Source organism: Hetaerina americana, unplaced genomic scaffold, assembly GCF_022747635.1.
Source record: "Hetaerina americana unplaced genomic scaffold, ioHetAmer1.1.p SCAF_50, whole genome shotgun sequence".
NCBI lineage: Eukaryota > Metazoa > Arthropoda > Insecta > Odonata > Calopterygidae > Hetaerina > Hetaerina americana.
The window spans coordinates 800,506-824,380 of record NW_027287096.1 but is presented as its reverse complement, the minus strand read 5'-3'; the positions used below and the strand labels follow the sequence as shown (position 1 = coordinate 824,380).

At 39.5% G+C, this 23,875-nt stretch overlaps 1 protein-coding gene across 1 annotated transcript in view; it reads right to left on the bottom strand.

Moving 5' to 3' along the window:
* The window catches only part of alpha-Man-IIb (alpha-Mannosidase class II b), a 951,837-nt gene extending 928,656 nt beyond the window's left edge, over window positions 1-23,181 (bottom strand). The window contains exon 1 of the mRNA XM_071593058.1: window positions 23,080-23,181. The gene's annotated coding sequence lies outside the window, so the exon portion shown is untranslated. The remainder of the gene's footprint in view (window positions 1-23,079) is intronic.
* Between the last annotated feature and the right edge of the window lie 694 nt (window positions 23,182-23,875).

Sequence of the window (23,875 nt, the reverse complement as noted above, 5' to 3'; positions counted from 1 at the left end):
ATAGAATTGACCATGAAGGGGAAGGGACTGGAAGTGTAGCTTGTGATGATGAATTTTGAAATGAATGCAAACGTCGAGTCACGTAACAGGAACGGCGCTAAACATAGAAACGGATCTCGACGTTTGGAAAAGCATAGATAATAGCATGTAATGTTTCTGTCGTATATGGTTCTGTTTGAGAAGGATTACCTCCTTAAGTTCTTCTTTAACATCATTATCCTAAAACAAAGTACCATACATACTACGGTATCATAAAAATTCAGGGGTGCGATGGAAACATCAATTAAAGCAGTGCGACAATAAAATAAGAGTAACCACTGAGTCTTGTGAAATGAGAATCAACACAACTATTACCGTTCAAATGTTAATAAATTTGATTATTATCATCATTAAATTTTATTGACTACGATCTGCCGACTACGACATGAGAGAAATTCGCGTCGCTTTAAGCCTTCATTATCACTCTCACATAAAATCAACTCGATTTTAATGGCCTATTGCTTAGCGCATTGTTTTGTCATTTTATCGGTACTCCTATTTTTATAACGAGCGTGCAAACCCTCAACTAGTTCTTTCACTAATACCGAACCCATAGTTTCATGAAAACCTACCACATTTAATAGAGTGATGCAACCGTAGGTAACTACATGAATATCGGTTCCTTGCCTTGAGATAACGTGGATTTTTTGGAGACACGCGGCTTAAAATACTGCATAAAATATTTCTATTGGTGGCTGCTGTGTCAGAAAATGCTAAAAAAGGGTACCAATATATCACTGCAAATATTTACTAAATTATTTATGTGCAGGAGATATAATATTTTGTCCCAGAAATCAATTGTACGAATATAATGCAATTATTTTAATTATGTGAATATAATGATTCTGCAATAAAAAAATCCTCAAAATCATTTTATTTAGTATTTGATTCGTACATTTTTATGAAAAATGCCGAAAGTTGCAGTGAATATTTAATTCATCCCCCATATATTCTTTCCTCTTTTTCTAATTTCTATGATAAAATTATTACTGACATGAGTGCTTAATCCGAGAATTTTAAATTAAGCGACATGCACGCCGATTTCACGACATTTTGAAAGTTAAATTGCTATTATAGGCTTTTCTAATTCTTCTCTACGAGACAGGTAACCTCAATTACCAATTCACAGAAAACGTTTTTTCTACTCCATTAAAGAGCCTCTCCTCTGACGTCATTTTCAAAAGGAGCACAGCGGACGAATACCGAAAATGCCGCCGGATTTTTGGGTTGAGAAATATTTAAAACGCCACCGAGGTCACACTAAAATAAGAAACGTGGGAAGAAACTCTGTCAAGTAACTTGCAGAACTCAAATCAAATGGTTCACAAAACTATATCGACAGCGTCCGCCTACCTGTGGGCACGAAAACTCCCCCGATAGTGTCGGTCGGCTGAACGTCACACGCACAATGAATGCACGTTAAATAAAAGGCAAATCCAGACAGAGTTCCCTCGAATTACGGTCGTGGGGGCAGTCGGAGAAAGGCATCAGGAGACATGGAGAGTAAGAGAGGGATTGAGAGGAAGGAGAAGACTGGCGTAGGATTGGGTTTAGGGATGGATGGGCAGTGAGGTTGGGGCGTGGGGGGGGGGGGGGACGGGTGGGCAATCTGGACCCTCCGTTACGGTCCATCTGGCCAGCCTGATGGTACAAGAGAGAGAGAAGGAGAGGAGGCCATCCATAATGGACAATTACGTGCCTAGGGCTGACCTTGGAGGCGAAAGGGAGAGGTCGCGGATCGGGAGGCGGCTGGGAGAGGGAGAGAGAGAGAGGGGAGATGTGGCAGAGGTAGTTTTTTCCCTCCCCTCCAGTAAGGCACGGGGGTCAGAGCGAAAAAAGTCAAGCGACCGATTTGCAAGAGAGAGAAAGATGCGGAGGAGGGGGAGGGAGGGAACGGGGGGGGGAGAGAGAATGGGTGGGCGTGATGGGGAAAGTGAATCGCCGGCTCTGGGAGAATCGCCGTCGATCCGAGTCGCAAAAAAAAAGAATTTTGTCCGTTCTCATTCGCGGCGAAAACGATAACAATTTCGTCGAATGAAAAATTTCCTTGCTTTGAATTTGTGAACACTTTGGGATCGCGTAAGTACTCGTTTTAAGATCGATGAGTTGAACGCGGGGGACTATATTATTATTTGGCTTCACGAGATTTTTTCGATCCCAAATAACTCGAAGATTTTTCGTCGCATTGTAACCTTTTTTTTCTTCACAATCGTGGCTAAAATGTGGTCCCCAGTAGCTATAATTACTTATCAATGGAAATTTGCATATTAATGAGCGAGTAATAATATACCCGTAGAAAGATCAGTTCTTTCGTCTGTAAATTTTACATTTCGGAGCTTTTATGTGAACGGAGTTTGCAACCGATAAGAATGAATCAGGTGATGCAAATTTACATATTCATGAATAATAAATTAGCTAAACCAACTAACATTGTTTGTGTTCTCACTGATAGTTTGAACTCGAGCATAATAAATTTCTGAGCTTACAAAGGGGTCGAATTTCGTTTGAACCTGGTGGCCGGTCGATGCTCTGCCTCAGAGGAGATGGAATAATTGTGAACTTTAGTTGAATAGATTGGTGACTGAGTGTATCAACGAGAAAATTTGAATACTTCAAGGAGCGCAATGCACGGCGCTAAATATCTGAGCAGACTGAAACCTGGGAACGACATTTTAATGATCGAAATACATTTAGTTACGTCGAGAAGATATCCACATCCATGAGTAGAAAAATAAAATATGTAGAGCCACTTATTTAGTTAATTGAAGGGTATATGTCCCATGAATTTCGAATTGAACTAAACAACTTATTAAATCATCTTACCGACGATAAAATATTAAGAATCCCTGATAACTCGTCGCGATTATCCTATGATACTGATACTATTTATTGAAGACAGTAAAAGTATTAAGAATATTGAATCAATTTGAGAGATCTAAGCTCTGATTTATTGGTCACTTCTGCGTCGGATATCAAGGTACCTTGGTATGAGCTTAAAATCGTGCAAATAATCAGGGAAAATGTGCTCCTTTTAAGATTTTAAATCTCAACGCTCTCAAGTTTTGGGGAATCTACACTGAGGCAACTAGATTACATTAATAAACTGGCCATAAAGATTTAAAATTTAAAATTGAGGATGGATGGTAAATAGTACTGATATTATAACATACTTCTCTCGAGCAGTTGAAAATTAATGATAAGTACCCCATAGGTAAGAGAACTCCACTGATAAGAGTATATTGAGTATAATTATGGCAACGTATGGAAATTGACAAAATTTAGAGCATTAAGTATTTGCTATTAACGGATACACTTATGATTTAAGACTTTGAAAATGATAAATTAAATCATTTTTAGTATTTCTCAGATAAAGTGGTTGTTCATTTTGTGTTACTCTTTATATTAGTTTTATGAGCTGGGTTACAAAATTAAAGATGTAGGCACCGTTAATTTACGCCACATCTTTCGTAAAATAGGAATGAAAAAAATTTATAACTTCATAAGCCAAAAATATTGCTTATTAAAACTATTAAATATTATCGTTTAATATATTTTTTAAAATATCATTATCTTTTCCCACCTGAGTCAAAGCATAAACTAAAATGGTTACTTTCATCAAAATTCATTCCATGAACAATAAAATATGTTTCTCTTTTGGCTCTCAATTCCAAGTAATTCTTTCTTTTCCGATAGATCTTCATAGCACAATAATTATGTACATTGGAGTATTTATAGTGTGATTTCATATCCTTTGTGCATCTCAGTAATCATTTTTGATTAGCTCACTCAATAAATAACCCAAGATATCCTTGGATGGCCAGACTGGAAATGGGTTAGGTCTCTAGGCAGATAAATATGAATTATGAAATGTATTTCCACTCTCGTCCTTTATGAACTACATTCCTTGTATTTTACTGTATGCGTATGAACGAAGGATCGATGAAACCTCAGGTTTATATTTTAAAGTATTTGGGAACCATTCAAATGTTATTTCGTTTTGAGTTCTATTAGTTGACAGATATTGCTGGCCTCTGATCTGGTAAAGATCAAAGAACGTAATTTCATTTTTAGGTTTAGGTTTTTTAGGAAATGTGTTCGATATTATGACGTGCATCTCTAGTAAAACGACGGTTTACCTTACGTACCAGTTATTGTTAGAAAAATAAATTTCCATCTAGTATTTCATCATTTACCCTCTTCCAATCAGAACTATGGGCGCAGCTTAAACAGCAACTAGCGTCGAACCTTCGGACAGAACCTAAGACAATTCAGCCGCGAAAGGCGCCTTGAAATTCGGGGCGCGGACGCGTATCGCAGCCAACGCCGCCATTAACAAATGAAAGGGAAAGGGTCGAACACAAGCGAATTAATATTATTGTTTCCGAAACGCCCGTGGCGGCCATACATCACGCCCCAATGACGTGAGTCGTGATTTCCATTGGACGGACGGATCATTACGACAGGTGTGCAGCACGAGTTTTTCCGCCGCACGGTTGGCAACGCCGCAGAAGGAAAAAAGGTGGAGAAGGAGAGAGTTAGAGGTTGGTTGGTTGGGAGGATTAATGAGGGGGAATTAGTGAGTAGAATGTAGAGAGGGCAAAAAGGGGGGAAGGGGAAGATCGATGGAGTGGGGGGGATCACGCGTGTAATGGGAAGGGGCGGAGGAATGTAATGCCATGGCCGTGAAAGGACGAAGAGACTAAGAGAAAGGAGGGGGATGAAAATGGGGAGATTTAATAATGGCATGGAAGAGGGGACTTTGGTAAGCAGAGAGGGAGGGAGAGACAGACGGCACGCCCTTACCACTCTCTCCAAGGTGATTCTTTCCATCGAGGTTGACTTCCAGCCGATCTACGTGCATACACAGCACACACGCTCGTCTACCCCCGCACAACCTGACTGACATATCAGGCAGGAAAACAACAGTGAAGTCACCTTTACCTCTCCCCCTCCGTTCTCTTCTCAAGTTCACACGATCACGGTTGGGTACGTATTGCGAAGGAGAGCGGGTAAGGCCATGAAAACTTCCCGCGATTTGCGAGACATTGAGACCTTGCTACGAAAGTCAAGAACTCAAGCATTTGGGGCTCAGCATCATTAAGAGAAGGAGAAACTTTAAATTCTAAATGGCAGAGTTATCTGGAATTCTCAGAGCTTACTTAACAATTTCTTATTAAGTTTAATCATTCTCACTACTCTTAATGTCTATTAATTCCCAGCTCAGCGGTATTCTTATTTTTAAAGAGCGGCATAGTGTTAGCATATTCAAAATTTATTATACGACGACATTTTCATTAACGTTTAAAACCTAAAGGTGGTACCGGGACGTGCTGGAACGAAGGGCTACTTATTCTACCTCTAAAATTTTGAATTTTGAAAATTTGCTAAATTCGATATCTTTTCTTATACAGCGATCACATTATGCGAAATTCCTGGGTGAACTTCAAACTTGAAACACAAAATTAATGGACGAGAACAATAAGCTAAGCAGCGAGTCTTATCATTCATAACACCGTTTATAAAATTCCAAAGTTAAAATCACGACGCCGACGATGAACATTTCAGAGCAGATGAAAAGGAAGGTAATTCGAGATGACGATAGAATCGTCGAGTTGAAAAGTAAAAATGGATTGAATTTCATGTTTTATGGCCAAGGTGCTGAAATGAACTCTCAAGACTTATTTATAATCATTTGGCATCTACCAACGGTAGCAATGTTTTGAAAAGTTGCACAAAATATTTCCACCGTAATATTCAATTTTTCTCATGTTTCTCCTCCAAAAATAATTTTTGCTAGGGCATCAAAATTATGATTTATAATTTTTCTTGAACTATTTGTAACTTTTCTTCATTTTTACAGTCTCATTGCTGGTTAAATACTGCTAAATATGTGAGGAACTTAGTAAATAAATGAATTTCCTCAGGTTTTAGTACTTATGTCGAGTGGAGGGCACATACTTGTACAGAGGGTTCATTGAATGAGTAAATGCACCTTAAAACTGTGGCCACTGTGACTTGATTCTCATCAAATGATATTAAATATATTTATAAAACAAGGCCTCACATAGTCTAATAGGAATTTATGATCGTTTACCATTAACGTTACATTAAAAAAATTTTTTTCGACGACTATTCAGAAGTTGTTACGTTTAAAACCCATGAAGAATAACCGACGACTTAAAAGTATTGATATTGATTTGGAATTTTAGCTCTCCGTCTGCTAGTTAGATTATTATTAGTTGAATCACACCAAATGGATAGCTAAATATCAATTCAAACGCATTTTATGCAGGGAGTTTGTAGCCAGAGAGTACGACAATATGGACATTGCCTATGGTTCAGCTACAACCGATATTGATATTATTTTACGTTTCATTGCGTGACAGGAAATGCTGGTGTGCCGCTGTGGAAGTGAAGAACTTTATGAAAAATAAAAGTCTAATAATGCACATTCAAGCTGCTCAAAGAAGATCTATTTATAGAAAGTTTGTTTGCGATGAGGGAGGCTGATTACTCCTAAGATGTCCGGAATATTTTTATTCGTTGGATATTAATGCTCTCCTTTGTGAAGCCTCCTAGTAAAGCATTATAAAAGAGCTTGCTTGAGGTTATGAGTCCCATTGTCCGAGGATCTGCTCACATATGGCGCGTTATGGTAAATGCATTCTTAAAATAAAATGTTCACGTTGGGAACGACTGACAAAGAAAAATGACATTCCGTGTAAATGTCTCGGTACTTCTTAATGAGTGATCGTAGGCGCCATTAGTATACGAGACACAGCCGTTACAAGGAGGGATTCCATCGCGATGTGGCGTGACAAACGAAAATAACAGAAAACATTTTCTGCATGCACTGCACAAACTACTTTTAAGGATCACTTTCGTCATGCATAGCGCTCGCTCAGTGGAGAAGATACTTTGATATGGTAACCTGAGACAAAGAAAAACAGTAGGTAATCAACCCGGAGGCTGGTTTGATAGTAGTGTGAGGACTTATCGCACTTGAGGTCCGCGACGGTGTTCTCGCTCATCAGGATAGGGAGGCCAGTTTCTGGTGTCATCTGCGGTCTCCTCGGGGAGATCTGGTGCCCGAAAAACCACAACCGCGGTGAAGCTGGAAGTGTACGAGGTCGTCGAGATTCGAACTCGGACCTTATATCTAACAGATGAACGTTAATTATTATTACTAAAAGTAACCTTCCGGACCACGCAAATTTATGAAAGATTCAATATCTAGGCTGGTCTACATTTCTAAGTCCCAATTGAGATATTGATACTCTGAAATAACGTGCATAACAATTAGCTATTATTAAAATGTACACACTATTATTTTCATTCCTCTGCCTCGTCTATCCAACATTGTATCCATTTTATGGATCCATTAAAATCATGGAATTCCTTTGGTAACGCTCATGGGTCTCCATGACTAACACGAAATATTTTCCTGAAAGAGGAATCAAAGGAAACAGAAAGAAGCTTTTAATATGCTAGGAAACGATGTGTTTCATTTAGATAACAATGCCATAAATAGGGGGATTTGAGGATTTGGATAATTTCATCACAATGGGGGAGTAATTTCTTTTTTAACATGGGTTTACACGATCTGTTACACCGAGTAGACGCAGACAAAGAATCCTAGTAGAAAAATCATTGAAAAAGCATTGAGTGGTTGAATTGCGGTGGTTTCCATACTAAATAGCTTCACGGGTTCATAAATACACCCTTTGAGGTAAATGGTAGCAGTTACTACATGAACAAAAGTCAATTGATCCCTAAATGATCGCCATCCTTTCCCACCTTCCCACACCCACATGAATATTATGCATGACCGTGGAAGGGCGATTATGAAAAAAGGAAGGAGTGATTGAGCGCTTAATTGCGATGGGTGAAAAAACAATAGGCCCGAGCCTGCGCACATCGCCGAAGTTTTGTTCCCTCAATCGCCAGGGTTGAATGGTTCAAGGGCACTCATTCCCGTTCTCTCCCTACTTCCCTCCATGTCTCACTTTCTATTTCCCTTTCCATTTCTCCCAATGTGCTTTTCCTTTCCCTATCTGTTTGCCTTCAATCTTCAATTTTCCTGCCCCTTGGTTTGTTTCATATCTTTCCGAAAGATGCCTGGTTCCTTCTTGGCTTCCTCTTCCGTTTCCCCGTCTGCTTAGGGGAACAACTTCTTCATATCATGTTTCTTCTTAGGTGACTTAACTTGACAAGGAAGCCAAGACACTTCCGCAGCTTCCACCACTGCTTGGACGCCACCTAACGCAACGTGGAGTTAGTGTATCTTAGTATCCGATGTTCGAAATAGTGGCGGAAATTGAAATTTATTTTAAGAATGGTTGAGAATCGAATCGAATGACCTCCTTTGTTCAGAGAATTTCATCAAATCATTTCATGAGTGATTTTCATCTTTTGTCAAGTTTCAGTTACTGAGCTTCTCGCACCAATTTTCCCGTAATTCTACTTTTGGTAAGAATTTGTTCCCAGAGACTCTTATTAAACTTTTCTTCATTAAGTAACTTTATTTACAGTATTAACGAGTACCCATTAAATATTTCACAGATCAATGAAAAACCGTCTCATATTTGAAAATATATATTCCAATTTCTACCTTAGTTACTGGGACATATTATAATACTTTTTAGCCCGAAGTATTCAATTCTTAAATCACATAGACTTGAAATATGATTGCCATTGTAGATTTGTTTCAATGTTTAATGTTAAAGCTATTTCTAGATTAGAAGCTGACCGAAAACTCTGCATTTTTATAGTTAAACAATTGAAAAATGTCATGCTTTCATCTTAAATTAATATAATCTATTTCGTTCATCAATAAAATAATAAAGTGCATAAATATTTGTAATGATAAATTTAGTTTAAATTAATATACAAATTCCAATTAAAAAGTGTTTACATATAAAACCTTCAGCATCAATCCCGTTTCACCTTAAAAAGGGGGAAGAAAAACAAGAATAGGCCTATCTGTTTCAATAAACATTCCCACTTTGTGTATCTAAGTGGAAGGACCACTTATTTTTAATTTTAATTGCTGAATCTAGGCGAGGAAACTTGAAGTTCGAAAAAATTCAGTGGCGAGGCACATTAGTTTGGTACCTCCCGATCGCGAGTCTTGTTTGAGCCCATTTTCAAGTGATGCCGAAATTAAAATATACGAGGTTAATTCAAAACTCGTAAGTTACAGAAGAAAAGCAGTAGCATCGATTATTGTATTTTATGCGAGGATAACTAAAAAATCCCAAGTACAAGGAAGAATGAATAGTGAAATGTATATACTCTAATATTTAATAAGCTGTTTATAAATGTTATTCCCATTATTTGAATATAGGTCTTAGGTCATCGGCAGATCGAATGCGCGAAAGAAAGAGCGTTTCAATAAAAATTAGAGAACGAGAAAGGTGAAATAAAAAGTCGAAGAAATTAGCCTAATAACGCATTTTTACCCATTTCAATCAATGATGGTTAGATCTATAAGCAAAGGTTCTCTCCCATTCATAATACTGGGGAGTTGAAGTCGTATTAGTCTGTGATTAAATTATTTTGGCAATTCGTACATACAGCGTCATAGTGTATATTTTATAAAGGCGTTATAACATTTGTTTGAAAAATTAAGTGGAATAACGGTTACTGTATTGGTGAAAACAATGTTAACTTCGATTGAGGAAAAAATTCCAATCATTTACCATAAATTTCTTAAGTATACTCTAATACTGGGTTTACTTTTATGGATATACTTTTGAAAGTGAGTGTGCATGTTAGAGTTGTATTTGTACCTTATCCGTCTTCTTGAGACGTGTGTCCACACGCAACATTGAGCTAAAATTAAACGGGAAATAATGAACTTGACGCATACGATTTACTGCTACGACTGAGTTTTACTGGTATAATTTCATTATCAGCTTTTTCTGGAGTTCTCCGTTTCAAATTTTCTTATAAAGGATGTTATCTCTAGAAAATGACTGCATCTAATCAAGCTGGGAAAAGTTACTTCAGCTTTCACGATTGAAGACCTTTGTATACCTATGGATTATAAAATTGTTTACTATTAACCAAAATATAATTCGATTGTTTTAGTTATTGTACATTCCGTTATTTAGTATTGACCTACTTAATAGTATATCATCGATATATATGGAATAGCATAGTAGATTACCCTGCATTTGCTTATCAAGTTCAATTATTAAACGGATGTTCGTGATTCGAAAACGCCAGACAATTTCAACCAGCACGCGAATTCGACCTTCTACGGGCAAATGAGTAAAGTGAGCTCGGTGAGTTGCATCATACGGACACGATACCCTCCACAGTCAATGCCTGTCTGTTAGCGAATCTTTTTATTTTTTAGTTTTCTGCAGCAATGTAACCGTGTCTTTCAATTCCTTCGCCCCTATTCCCACGTGCGTTCAATCCAACAATAATACTGCGCATCTGCAAGAAACAATACCTCCCTACTGCTCAATTGCAGGATAAATATTTCTCACTTCAGGCAACGTCCTATCTTTCGCATGGCAACCCCGTTGCGGCGGTTTCCTCACAAAACCGTTTTTTGAATCACTTTTAGCCTCTGGGGAACCGGCGCTCGTTGCTTCGTCGACGGGATAATATCCGAGCGGATATTGCGCACAGTTACGACAACGCCATTCGAGGCCTCTGCAATCGGGGAGGATTCGTTCCGAGGCTAGAGAAGAGGGGACCGAGTTTGCGGGAGAAATCGGGGATTTTCTCGAACGCGGCAGGGGCATATCCGGCACAACCTATGTGGGGAATCATTGCCAATTGAGACACAAAAGGGCGTCAAAGCGCTGCCTATAATGTATCCGTGGGCGTCGGCATTTCGCCATTAAACAACATTCCTAGAAAAGAATGGAAGGGCTTCTATGTTTTGAAGGTGCCTTTTGCGGTGATTTATATTTCCTGAATGTTGAGTGAGAAATTTATGGGATCCGATGGACAGAAACACGCCGTATATTGTTTTGAAAGTCACACGGCTCGGTTTCCCAAACAATCTTGCGCCTACCGAGGCGGTCTTCGATCCTTTTGGATCCGACCACGTTATTCACTACGTTCTGTAACTTGGTTTGTAGTACGACGAGGACCGATTTTCAGCTAATAATTGTTACTATCAAGTGCATGAAATGGCCTATTATTTTATAGTTTGGGATGCATAATCTAGCCTGGATGTCTTGAGTTCCGATTCCGAGTCGAATGTGTTTTTTCATGGCGCAGTTAATGAATATTTCATAGCTTCTATTAGCGAATGGAAATAAAATATCCTCCACTGGCAACAACAACGCGTGCCATTGGAAAATTGGAATGATTGCATTAAAACCACTTTAAATCATGGAGTAGTGAGAGATTACCCATCGTATCGGGTGCTACTATAGGTAATCAATTCATATTAAATTAAATGGTAAGAATTGATCGTTCCACATAAATGTACATTGGTGAAGACACCGTATTCGACGCCAACATGGCACGGTATTATCAGGCAATAATGATCAAAATATCGGAGGGTGTCCCTTTGACGTCGAAGCCCGGGTCGTCATTTTAAAAAATGTTCGTAGGATTACTAAATGTTTTCTTTTAAATCATCATTGGGAAACCACGTGGATGTTTATCGATACATTTTACTCAGTTTCACCCATTTTGTGTGATTTTTGAGGTTCCACATCATACTGGGAAGTCGTAGGCGACACTGGGAATAAGTTACTGCTTGTGAATGTCACACGCCATTGGGCTTAGTATTACAGGGTGGCACCCAAAAGTGGTAGGACTGATTTTCTCTGGTGCGAACGGAGCGGTGGAGGGGGGTCTGCCTGGCAGGGTAAGGTGGAGGGGGCTCTTAGCAATAGACCGACACCAACCTCAGTCGCCTGCGGGCTGTCGTTGAGTGAGGACACCGTTTTTGTGAAGCAAGTTTTTTGTCCGCGTCGAAAAACAAAATGAATCTGAATTTAGAGCAACGTTATTCCGTGAAGTTTTGTGCGAAACTCGGGAAGGCGGCAACTGAGACCCTCGATATGATCAAGCAGGCTTATGGGGACACTGCCTTAAGCCGTTCCACAGTATTTGAGTGGCACAAGTTGTTTAAAGAGGGTAGGGAGCTCGTTGAAGACGACCATCGCTCCGGACGGCCGTCGACGACAAGAACCGACACGAATGTGGACAGATTGAGGACACTGCTGAACACAGACCGACGCTTAACCAGTGAAGAAATTGCAGACCAGTTGGGTCTGTCTGCATTCAACGTCCAACGCATTATTTCACAAGATTTGGTCATGCGCAAGGTGTGCGCCAAGATGGTGCCGAAAATTCTGCCATGGCGCGCTCGTCGTCAGACAGCTCCTGGCCAAATACGGCGTTGCCACGTTGCCGCACCCCCCCTATTCTCCCGATCTGGCACCACCGGACTTCTTCTTCTTCCCCCTGATGAAAAGACAGCTCAAGGGACGACGTTTTGACTCGATAAAGGCCGTTCAAGAGGCTTCGACGAGGGTCATCAACGGCATCCCCAAAGAAAATTTTCAGCGGGCGTACGGGAAATGGGAGCAGCGTTATACTAAGTGTGTAGCAGCTCAAGGAGCATACTTTGAAGATTATCAAGTCGATGTAAGTATATCGTCAATAAAATTCTTGTAAAAAAATCAGTCCTACCACTTTTGGGTGCAACCCTGTAGGTGTTCTACCCTCGCCAATCAAACCACTTCCGGGTTGACTGCTGTAAAATTTGGTTGTACTCCGTCTTTCCACACATTTTTATAGTTACGCTCATCTCAGTTGATTTGAAGTGAAGCCAATTAGTTATCTACAGTTAATATTTGTGTGGTGCTAGCTGAAATAATTTCCTCTAACGTGGTGTATGTAATGACCTTAAACATATAGCAGTACATGAGTGCTTTCTTAAACAAATTGTAAATGGTGTGTTCAAAATATAAGGCTACATTTTAGCTCCTAGAATATAATTTATTGGTCTCACGCATGTCGTCGTAGCTTTTTCAGCGTTCGGAGTTAACCCCTTGGGGTTGCACCCGTCGCACCAAAATTGTGCCGGAGACTCGAAGGTGAACATTATGCTAAGAGAATAATAGCTGAGAGTTCAGAAACTGCGAAAGACGTTTGTCGCGACAGATTAAAGTGAATGTGCAAGGAGCACTCAGTGGCGGGAATAATTGTAGCTTCAACGGAAGGCGCTCTTTTCCTGACCTAGTTAACTTCTTGTTTGATTTTCCTTAGTAGAGAGGCCTTAATCTTTAATATTTTATCTTCGCATCAAATGAATGACGTTGATTTCCTAGGAGCCAGATTTGTATGATGGATATTCAAAGGAAAAAGCCACACAATTTAGATTGAGAAAATTAGCAAACCTTATCAAAAAACAATCCTCTTCAAACGGAATCATTTCGTTAATAATTTACGGCCTAGTTCTTTAGTATGTCTGTTTTATATACATATTTTATGGAAGATAATGACTATAATTAACTTAAATATGAACGTCGCCGTAGTGCAGGCGATTGTTTCAGGTAGGTTTGCGAGATAGATTACCTCGACTGCTTTCTAGCACAAATGAAAATGGTTGCTACGAAGAGAAATAAACTGTGACCAGGCTGCTGAATAATCTAGGAGGGAGTCCCGATTTTTACAGGTAAATCAATCAATACTAAGACTTTTAGAAAAGTGCAAGACTCCTAGGTTTAATTGTGACAAGAAGGGTTTGATGAAGATCCCAAACTACTAACTGGTCTAGTTAAAATTACAGGATAAAATAAGAAAAAGAGTATGAGCATTTAAATATTATTTCTTCTCTCGCTCAGTTTGCTAGCCCGAAACCGCAAAGTTGATTATCCCATCAACTACTACCGAAGATCTTGGTTTTAATTTTAAATCCCCATTATAAGTCGGTGCCTACAACGCATTTAACAGAATTTACATAATTATGCCCGATTTCTTATCTTAGGCAGCCGCATGTCTCCTTGGTGGGTCGTTGGGGGGTAACGCAGTAGGAGAAAGTTCTTGATTCTGTACTTCCGTATTCAATTTTGCACTCGAAGGCTGCGAATGAACCTTGCTGGGTCATTCGGTGTCCCACGACACATTAAGCTACGACAGCCGTTCAAAAAGCAACAAAAATTGATTTTATTTTGATTAATCTTTAAGATAATTTAGTTAACCAAAACATAAATAGTTTAACATCTGGAAAAGAATATTATTGAGGATGTAATTACTTGAACGCAGTATTCAAATTATGAAGGCATTAATTTGAGTCTATCGTGCTCAATGAATTGCCATTTTTTTACTCGCAAGGAAGCGTAGGTATACATTTTTCTATGCCGATACAAAAGTTAGAAATAGTCGAAGAATCGTAAGCAATAAAACCGATATGAGATAGGTTATAACAAACATTTAAAAGGCTGGTGTGCTGGGTAATTTATATGTAAATTTCAATATGCAAAGTTGCCTTCATTTAGTTTCAAATAACTGTTGTTATCCTAACAACGTGAAATTCGTAAGAGCTAGCTGCTTTAAATTCCTCGTCATTCGTGACAAAGGATTCGTGAAGATTTGAAATAACTAAGTTTTCAGTGATTTGCCAAGAGATAAAAAGTGTCACGTCATCAGTTGCCGCAGAAAAAATCGTATTGTATATATAGTCCATGAAACGCTCACGGCTGTGTCGCGAGAAACGGAATAGCAAAGGCAGAAATTCAATTTCCAAGCACCCCTCCTTGATATCGCACTAAGGCTTGCTGTGACTGCGCATCCATTCCATTATCTCTCGGAGATTTCATCTGGCCAAGCATTTATTTATCATGCATTAAATACGCGTGCGATCAAAGGTAAAGAGGGCTTTCGAAAACCGCTTGTCATTAGGTTCAGGACTCTTAAACCTCCTCTTCGCACGTGTGAAGTGTTTTTCCTCTCGATAGGTCATAATGATTCAGAGGGTGGAGGTGTCGAAGACAACGGCCACCGCTACCGCGGGGGCCGCTGCCTATTCACTGGTCCTTTGTCCGCTCACAGAATATCAACTCTTTCATTCTCTTCGTCCCTATCTACATAGAATGTGTCCGGGCACGGCGCCAAATCAGCCGGGTTACGAATGAAAGCCTCCTCCTTCTCTCATTCCATCATGACTTCGAAGCGGCTCTTCGGGGGAAAAAACCGCGCATCGCAACGCTAATCATAAAAACTTGTTTTTTTTCGCCCCACCACGTCATTTTGGGTCAAGTGAAAACAACTGCCCGCGGGACCACGGAAAATATCCCTAGCCAGCGTTTTTCAAAGTAGGCCATGACCTTGGATCTGTAAGGGCAATGCGAGCTCGTCGCTGAAAGACGAGTGACACCTGGCGTCATAGCTCGGTTATTTTTACCAAGCGAGCAATATAGAGTGTAATATTTGGTAACTGCTTCTCCAGTTTCCCGAATAGGGTACGCTAGCGCAACAAGTCATGCCATAAGTCAGAAATTAATTTTAGGAAATTTCAAACGTAACTTACTCTTTCGCCAATACTTGAAACGGATTTTCCTCTGTCAAAACCTTTGTTCACCTTCTCATTGTAGTCCAAAAAGTGTTATACATGCTTTTCTGGCTTCTTCACATATATACACATGATGATTATACACACATTGTCTCTCCCTCTATTTGTTGTCATTATTTAGTAAAAATACTTCTTATTTGAATTAAAATGTATATACATTCTTGGTAATGGTATGATTATTGACCATGACACCATTATTTATGGTAGGTATAACAAAAACTCAAAGCAAGCATCGGATTATCATAGATATAAAAACTGTTTCTGGCTTGAATTCCTGCGAAAACAGTAACCCTGTATTACACTTCACTTAAAAAGAAAACTCTCTTTAAAAATTTTTCGTTCAGTAAGAGTCATATAGCCAGAAATTTCACTCAGTAGACATACCTGTATTTCCATTTTATTCCGCTTATTTCACGTTTCGAAGGTGAACGCATTCGTCGCGCACCGAAACAATTATATTCCCGCCAATTTTTCTCCCGAACTTGACGGCGTATGTCCTTTCCCATGGCATCTTACGCGAATCATTCCCACTCCCATTTTCACTCGTTTATCAGAATGAATTGCGTTTCATCTCTGCCTCCCACGCCCCACTGACTCGTGATTAGTTCGAGGGAATTCCCAAAATTGCTTCGTAATTTTTTAAATTGTTTCCTTCTCTTCTTCTTTCGTTCTTTATAAGTCGAAGAAAAAACCATAGAAACGTGTTCCTGCGAATCGCATCTAACTAAAGAATGTTTTAAACAGACCTCAAGAAATGAAAAAAAGATAAAGGTTCCACGCAACTGGACGATTGGTTGAAAGGAGGAAGGGGGGATGGAAAAATCTAATAAAGAAATTCGGCACGACGAAAGTTATAAGCACGGCGTCTGGGAAAATAAAAAAAAGAAGAATTAAAAACAAAGGAAGGCTTTATCATGCCTAACGAAGCCGTAAATTGCTTTGTAAAACTGTCGAAATTGTTTCCGATTTACTTTTTAATCTTCCGCAATTACCACGTAATTGGGCCGTGCGGGAGGGTTGGAGGGGGTCGGGGAGATAGCAGCCCTTAAGGGCTCTTTGTAATTTGTTTCCTTTTGCCTTCTCCTCCCTCCCCTTGCGTCGAAGGCTCTTTGCCGTAATTGAAATTGTTTCACGGGTTCTTGAGATGTCACTTGGCTGGAAAGGTTGTATAGGGGAAGCTGTGGAAAGGGAGGAGGGTGTAGGTAGGTGGACGAAAAAAATACCGAAATGCGCGGCACGCCGGAGTGACTCGGTAGTTCATTTTTTATCTATTGGGGGAAGGATGCTAATCAGTAAACTAAATTCAATACTGGCGGGGGAAAAAACAATCTTCATCCTTGCGTGTAAACTTCGAAACAGGTCGACTCCGGAACGCTAATAAGAGTTCTTTCTCCCCTTAATTCCAATTTTTGTTTTTAACGACAGACTAAGCGCCAGTCAAAATAGGAACCTCTTGTAAGAAGTGCGCTCTTTCTTGCGTGAAAATTTCACTCAGTTTAACGATGGAATTTCAATTAGCTCGCACTACAGAAAATTAACTCGCGACGAAGACGAAGATATTTCCTAATTCACCTCGATCTTGCGATAGTATGCACGCTAAACTCCTGCCTTCTTAGCTTATCTTAATTTTTAACCCAGGCAATTCGAAGTATTAGCTTAGTATATGCCATATACTATATATCATATCATATATATATATATATATATATATATATATATATATATATATATATATATATAAATGATTAAGATGAATTCACAAGAACAACATTACATTTGAACAGCACAATAGAACACAAAAATAAAACTGATAGCATCAATTATTCTGACATGAAGAAGGCCGAAAGCTAAAACTTTATGAAATGTGTCCTTTTACGTGTTCTCTATGAAGATATTTGTGTTCTATTGTGCCGTCCAAATGCTCTATTGTTCTCATGAGCGCTACTACAACATCTATTACATACACATAGAGAGAGAGAGGGCCAGGCATATTGGTCTCGGAATAAATCATCGATCTGAAAGAATTATCCTTTCCAAAATGTAGTTATAAAAAATAGAGTATGTTGGCCATATGAATGAAGGTTGAAGCAGTACGGCGTTATATTTCTTCACTTATTTCTGGGCATTGAAGCTACGGAAATATTACCGACGGAAAACTAATTCAAATTTCAATGGAGTAAAAATAAATAAATGGCATAAGGATTGAGCAAGTTGAAAAGCACAGCTATCTGGAAATTATCATGACTATAAACTTGAATAGTGATGTAAAAATTGGAACGAGAATAGCAATGACGAAGGAAGCGTTCAATCAAATTAGGATACTAAGCAGTAATCTTGAACGGGAGCTGTGGAAGAAAATAGTGAGGTGCTATTTGTAGAGCGTAATGATGGATAGGACGCATATCAAGAGCAGAAGGAATATTTAAATGAGTAGAGTTTTAGGGTTCAAATTTGGGAGAAAACATCGGAAAAACTCGGTCAAAATCTGTTCAAATTCCGGTTTCTGTGTACCAAAACTTTATGGAATATCGAAAACTTAACTAAAGTTATGCAGGTGACAGGAAAAAGAGGTGTTCCCCCATCCTAAATGTCTGAATTTCAAACACTGGGTTTGGGAATGGGTTTTCATTCCATACGAAATAAACTTCATTCTTATTTATCAAAATCAATCTGAGGCATGATCATTATTGTATTGCTGTAGTGAAAACATATGGTGACGGTTTGTCATCCTTCAATTCATCAGCAGCTAGTAATGTTTAAAACCGAAAGTCGTTTACAAAATATTATTTCCAGTTAAGTAAAGTCTAATTTCTCAGCAAACATCTTTTAACTCCACGCTATACCTGAAGACCAATTCTTATTAGATATTCCTCGGGAATTACTACTGTCAACAGACTAAATGATGAAAATAAAGCTCCAGTTACATAATGGGATTACATAGACGTTTTCTGGAGCGGTAGTTTTGGAAGTTATCTTTTCAACTGTTTTTACAAGCCTTTATGCGTCAAGGGTCTTTTCATGCCATAACAAGATTCAGAGAACAAACGGAAAGTCATTGAAATTCAAAGCCTTTCAAAATAAGCCCTTATGTAAGCCATCCCATAAAACTTGAAATCTTATCACTGGGTCCTCGGTAGATTTTACCTACACTTCAATGGGTGATTCCAAAAATACAAGCAACAACGTGTGCAAACGATGTGTAGATAAAGTTTCTGGTGAGCGAAGAGGGATGCACACTTTCATGGTGCCACCTAATTCCATTCCACCATTTCGAAATCTTTTCTTGCAACCAAATTCTCTTTTATTCCAATTCTGTTTCTCTCACTACAGATAAACACATAAAATTTAGTGACAGCTAAAGAGATATTTTATACCCTTGTTGATATTCACCTCCCTGAGATGTCCCTATAAAATTTGAGGATGCTATTGGGAACTTAAAAAAATATCTCCTTGCTCTGTAACCAAATAAGATTAATTTGCTCTAATTCTCTTAAAATTGGTCTATTAGATACTGGAAGCGACGTTTATTTAAACATTTCTAATCTTTTGTGCTCTTCATATTTACCTTAGCATTATTTTATGCAAGCAATTCCAAAGAACTTGATGTAACATCGCTGTTAAAGTTAAAGTATCTTTGAGAAGTTAGATTTTTTAAAGATTTTCAGAAGTAGTCGGCCTTTAAAGAAGGTTTAGGATGTACCAGGATGTAGGAGGTACCATCGTTACGTTTCTTAACTTAGAATAACAAAACAAACCCTAACCATACACTGAAGGGTATCTGTTAGTCAATCAAGGTGCAGTATTTTTACGTGTAAGTATTAAGGGTCCATGTAATAAGTATCGTGACTGGTTCGCTGTAGCTTCAAGTAAGGTCGACCGGTCGTCTCGGTAGAGGAGTCCCCCACCACTCAGGCGCTCTTTAGTTCAGTCGCCTCCGGGCATGCATTGAGACAGGAGGTGGATTTTTGTGACGTGTGATTGTTTGTGGTGTCGTCGTGCCAGCATGGAGCGAACCGTCGAGCACCACTACGCTGTCAAGTTTTGCGTTAAAATCGCGAAATCTGCGCCGGAGACCCTTGAACTCATTAAACAGGCGTATGGGGATGATGCCTTAAGCCGTAACAGAGTGTTTTAGTAGCACATAAGGTTTAAGGAAAGCTCGTCGAAGACGAGCACCATGTCGGACGCCCGACGACCGCTGGAACCAATACTCCGGTGGCTAAAAGTGAAAAGGTTTTGGACTCAGATAGGAGTTTAACCATCGTCCTTATCAGTGAAGAGACCGGCCTTTCAGTCGGAACCGTCCACACCATTGTAAGAGAGGATCTTGCGATGAGGAAAGCGTGCGCGAAGCTGGTGCCGAAAGTATTGAGCGAGGAACAAAAACTGTCGCGGGTAGCAATTTGAATGATGAATCTTTATCTACACATATAAAAAGATTTTGCTTAAGCGCTTTCCTCATCGGGGGCACATTTCACTCGACTACATGGCGCCCAGCTTGCATGCATTGGTAAACAAAAACTGCTGCAGTGCCTACAAAAATGCATAGAACGAAATGACGGGGTGTTTAGAAAAACAAATACGAGTAAATGTTTAAGATATAAAATCATGCATCAATTATTGAAAAAAACCGTTTATTTCTACGCCTATACAAAAGAGATCTTCCTTTTGGCATAACTCTCGAACCTCGGGGATTACTCACCGCCCACCAGCCAAGATTTATGATTTAAGATTTATAGATTTATTTATTTAAGATTTATATAAGTATGGTAGTTGTAGTATAAAGGTCCTCGTTACTATGTTGATCTGGACAATTTCGTATTGGAGAAAATATAAATTGAAATTTACAGTAATAATCTAAAGCTTTCATTAGGCTATTGAGACTATCAGTATTTTTATCAGTTTATATTAGGCGATGTAATGACATGTATGCCATAATATGAGCAAAGCACTCGTGTAGTTGTTTTAATGGAAGAGAACACACCCCCATGGTATTTTGAACCGTTATAGGTAGCAGGGCAGGTGGGGGAGGAGTGCGGACGATTTTTGAGAGCGGTGGAAAGGAAAACAGAAGTCTGCTCCCTAGCTACTCTCAACGAAAAACTGCATGAATTCATTATTTTAATGATTTGATGAATCTTCATAAGTAAGAAGTATTTACTGCTCTTAAGGTACCCAATATTCTGCGCCTGTGTTTAGATTGAAATGCAAATGAAAAATTTCAGTCACCACTCAGAAATTTTGAACCGGGACCCTCGGAGTGGAGAGCATTATTCACACCACTCTAATAAAAAATATTGATTATTTATATTTAATCATCCGTAACCATCCAGTCTCGACCTCATCATATTGATTGTGATAAGTGAGGATAGAATTCATATAAGTGAAATCCATTCCGCGTAGTCATACATACATTTGAATCTTAGAGAAGATTGTTAAGCAGCAATAAGCAAATATCAATGCGAGATCCTCCGGTAAAGTAAGCGAAACGTTTTCACTTTCTTCACTTGTTAGCTTCTTTGCTAATGGTGCTATGTATTCATAATTTTAAGCTACCAAACATACGGCAGGAATACGAAAACCAGTTTCTCAATCAGACCTTTAAATTACCTCATTAGCGTGCGTAATGGAGTACCTAGGAGTTTTATTAAAGCTAAAATTATTCATAGCGACGATGAAAATTAGGAGATATTGTCTAGTGCGAGCAAGCAAGAAGAGCTGATAGTTAATTATGCATTTTATGAGCAACATTTAATGGCTAAAACGATCAATATAGTAGAGAGCCTGAGCAGGGTATAATGAGGAACTTGTTAGCTAAATTAACGAACAAGCAGAGATTGAACTCTCATATCAAAGACTAAGATCTATCATTTTATTGGCCCAGTTCGACCTTTTCCGCTTCCTGATTCCTTTCTTCCACGTCGCGCTTTCCACAACACTAAAAACTAGAATTTCCAACCATTTCAACCATTATTAGGTAATTATTTGCGGTGACTAAGTACTGAACCCATGCTCTTAATTATCACGGTGGCTTACCTACGGACTGGAAAAAGGCAAATATAGGACTTACGTTTAGAGGAGACAAGAAAACAAAGGTTGAGAATGGTACATAAATAAGTCTAACATCCGTAGTTTTCAAATTTCTTACATATGTATGATAAACTTTGGGATACAAATTATTTCTTGCTTATGATTAAAAACGATTTTAGAAAAGGTTATTCCTATGAGACAATTACTAGAGCTTTATCTTGCCTCGAACCTCAGGCCTAAAGCCATTTTCTATATCTTCCGCGAAGTCTTGACATATAGTAGATGAAGGAAGGGAAACAGACGCTTAGATGAAGGAAGAGAAATAGATGGAGTCAAAATATATTTTTTGAATACCTCTGAAAGTGCCAAATGATGGGTTACTAGGTAAATTGGGAAATCTAGAAATCGGTAAAACGTTTGTTTTTTATCTATGATTAAAGGCAAGGATATATAAAAGCATGTACCAAATAACTTCGTGACCAGAAAACACGAATGGTCAGACCAGTAGAACAAGTTCATGAAGAAATACCATTCCATATGGTGTCACCCACATGGAATGGTATTCTACTGGGAGAAGTGAAAACTAAATATTTAGGTTCTAACTTACGTCTGATATCTTGAGTGGGACCAAAATATGGACAAGATAAGGAAAAACGCATATATATTCCCTGCTTTTCGTAATAAGCAATCTCAAGGGGTGTAAACAACCCACTAAAGAGCTAGCCTACCCATCTGTATTTCGATCGATAAAACGATAGTAAAGTATGCAACGTCTACATGGGATTCGAATTAAACAGTTAATTTAAGAATTGGGGAAAATTCAGATAAGAGCGGCATGTTACTTCAGAATAAACAGACAGATATTTTGGCAGTGATGCTGGAGTACCTTGTATGAGAATCTCTCCAGCAGAGGAAGAAATTGAATAGGGTGTGGGATTTTTAAAATGGTAATCAAAGGGTCATGGGGGAATTATCCAAAAGCACAGAAATTCTTATTTAAAAACGGAGGTACGACCAGAGTTTGAAATTGTTTTAAGTCAAATGAAACGAGGATAAAAATTACTTCTAGAATTGCGGAGTTGAAGGATTGAATGAGTTACCCCGAGTTCAAAGCCCTACCAGATTCTGTGTACAAATTTAGAAGGAAGTGTATTCATTAAAAAAATAAATTGCCCCCATATATAAGATTAAATGGATCAGTGAGTGGACAGCAGGCATAATTGAAACTGCCTGTAATATGTTGGTCGTGTATTTGTTTTAATTGTGTTTTATCATCGATTTCAGAATTCACACTGTACATCGTTTCCACCACGCCACTGTCCTATTTCTATTGTAGTATTACAAAAATAAATGATCTTTGACCCCTTGAATCTAGTAAATGCCCCCGCGCGATTGAATGAGAGTCTGCATAACACAATATCGTTATCGCACCAATGCCCGAGCTGGCTACTCACCTGAAATTCGAACTTCTTAAACTGTTCCACCGTGTCGACATCCGCCTTGGCTGCAGTCAGCGGGCTCCCGGCGGGGCAGGACCTCGCTCCTCCCAGCACCAAATCCTCCTCCACCCACTCTCCTATGCCCCCGTCGTCCTCCTCCCCACCCTCCACTCCGCCAACTCCCTCGCCCCCGCCCGCCTCGTTCTTCTCCTCCCGCGACATCTCGTCTTTGGAGTCCTTACGGACGGCGGGGGGACCTTCGTCCGGGCCACCCCCACCCATCGGGCTCTCCGGTACACCCGCATCAACCCCTCCGCCGCCGCCGGGCGACCCCTTGAGGGCGGAGGCGGGGCCGGCGGCGGCGTGGCCCTCGGGGCCGCCCACCCCCTCCCCGTTGGTACCTCGAAAGTTGGTGTAGTAGAGGAAGTAGGCGGCGCTCAGGAGGAGGGCGCCGAGGGCGAAGTAGCGGGCGGAACCGCGGCGGAAGACTGCCCGGATCATCTCGACGTTCTTATTGCTGCTGATACTGCACTTGATTTCTCGCTGCGGCGTCTCCCGAGGGGGTCCACATGCGTGTGAAGGCTAGGAGAGACGAGAAGTTCTCAGTGAGCCTGGGAATCACCTATCGTAAGAGGAAGAGAAATAATATTTTATAATTAGTACTTATCTCAAGGAGGTCAGGATTATATTTAAATAATTTTAGATAGCCTACCGTTTACGTTAGGTTATGGATGGACACACTGACTTAACCAAAGCTACCTTCAAAGCTTGACTGGCACACTGCGACACCCTACCCTGCCCAAAATTAAGC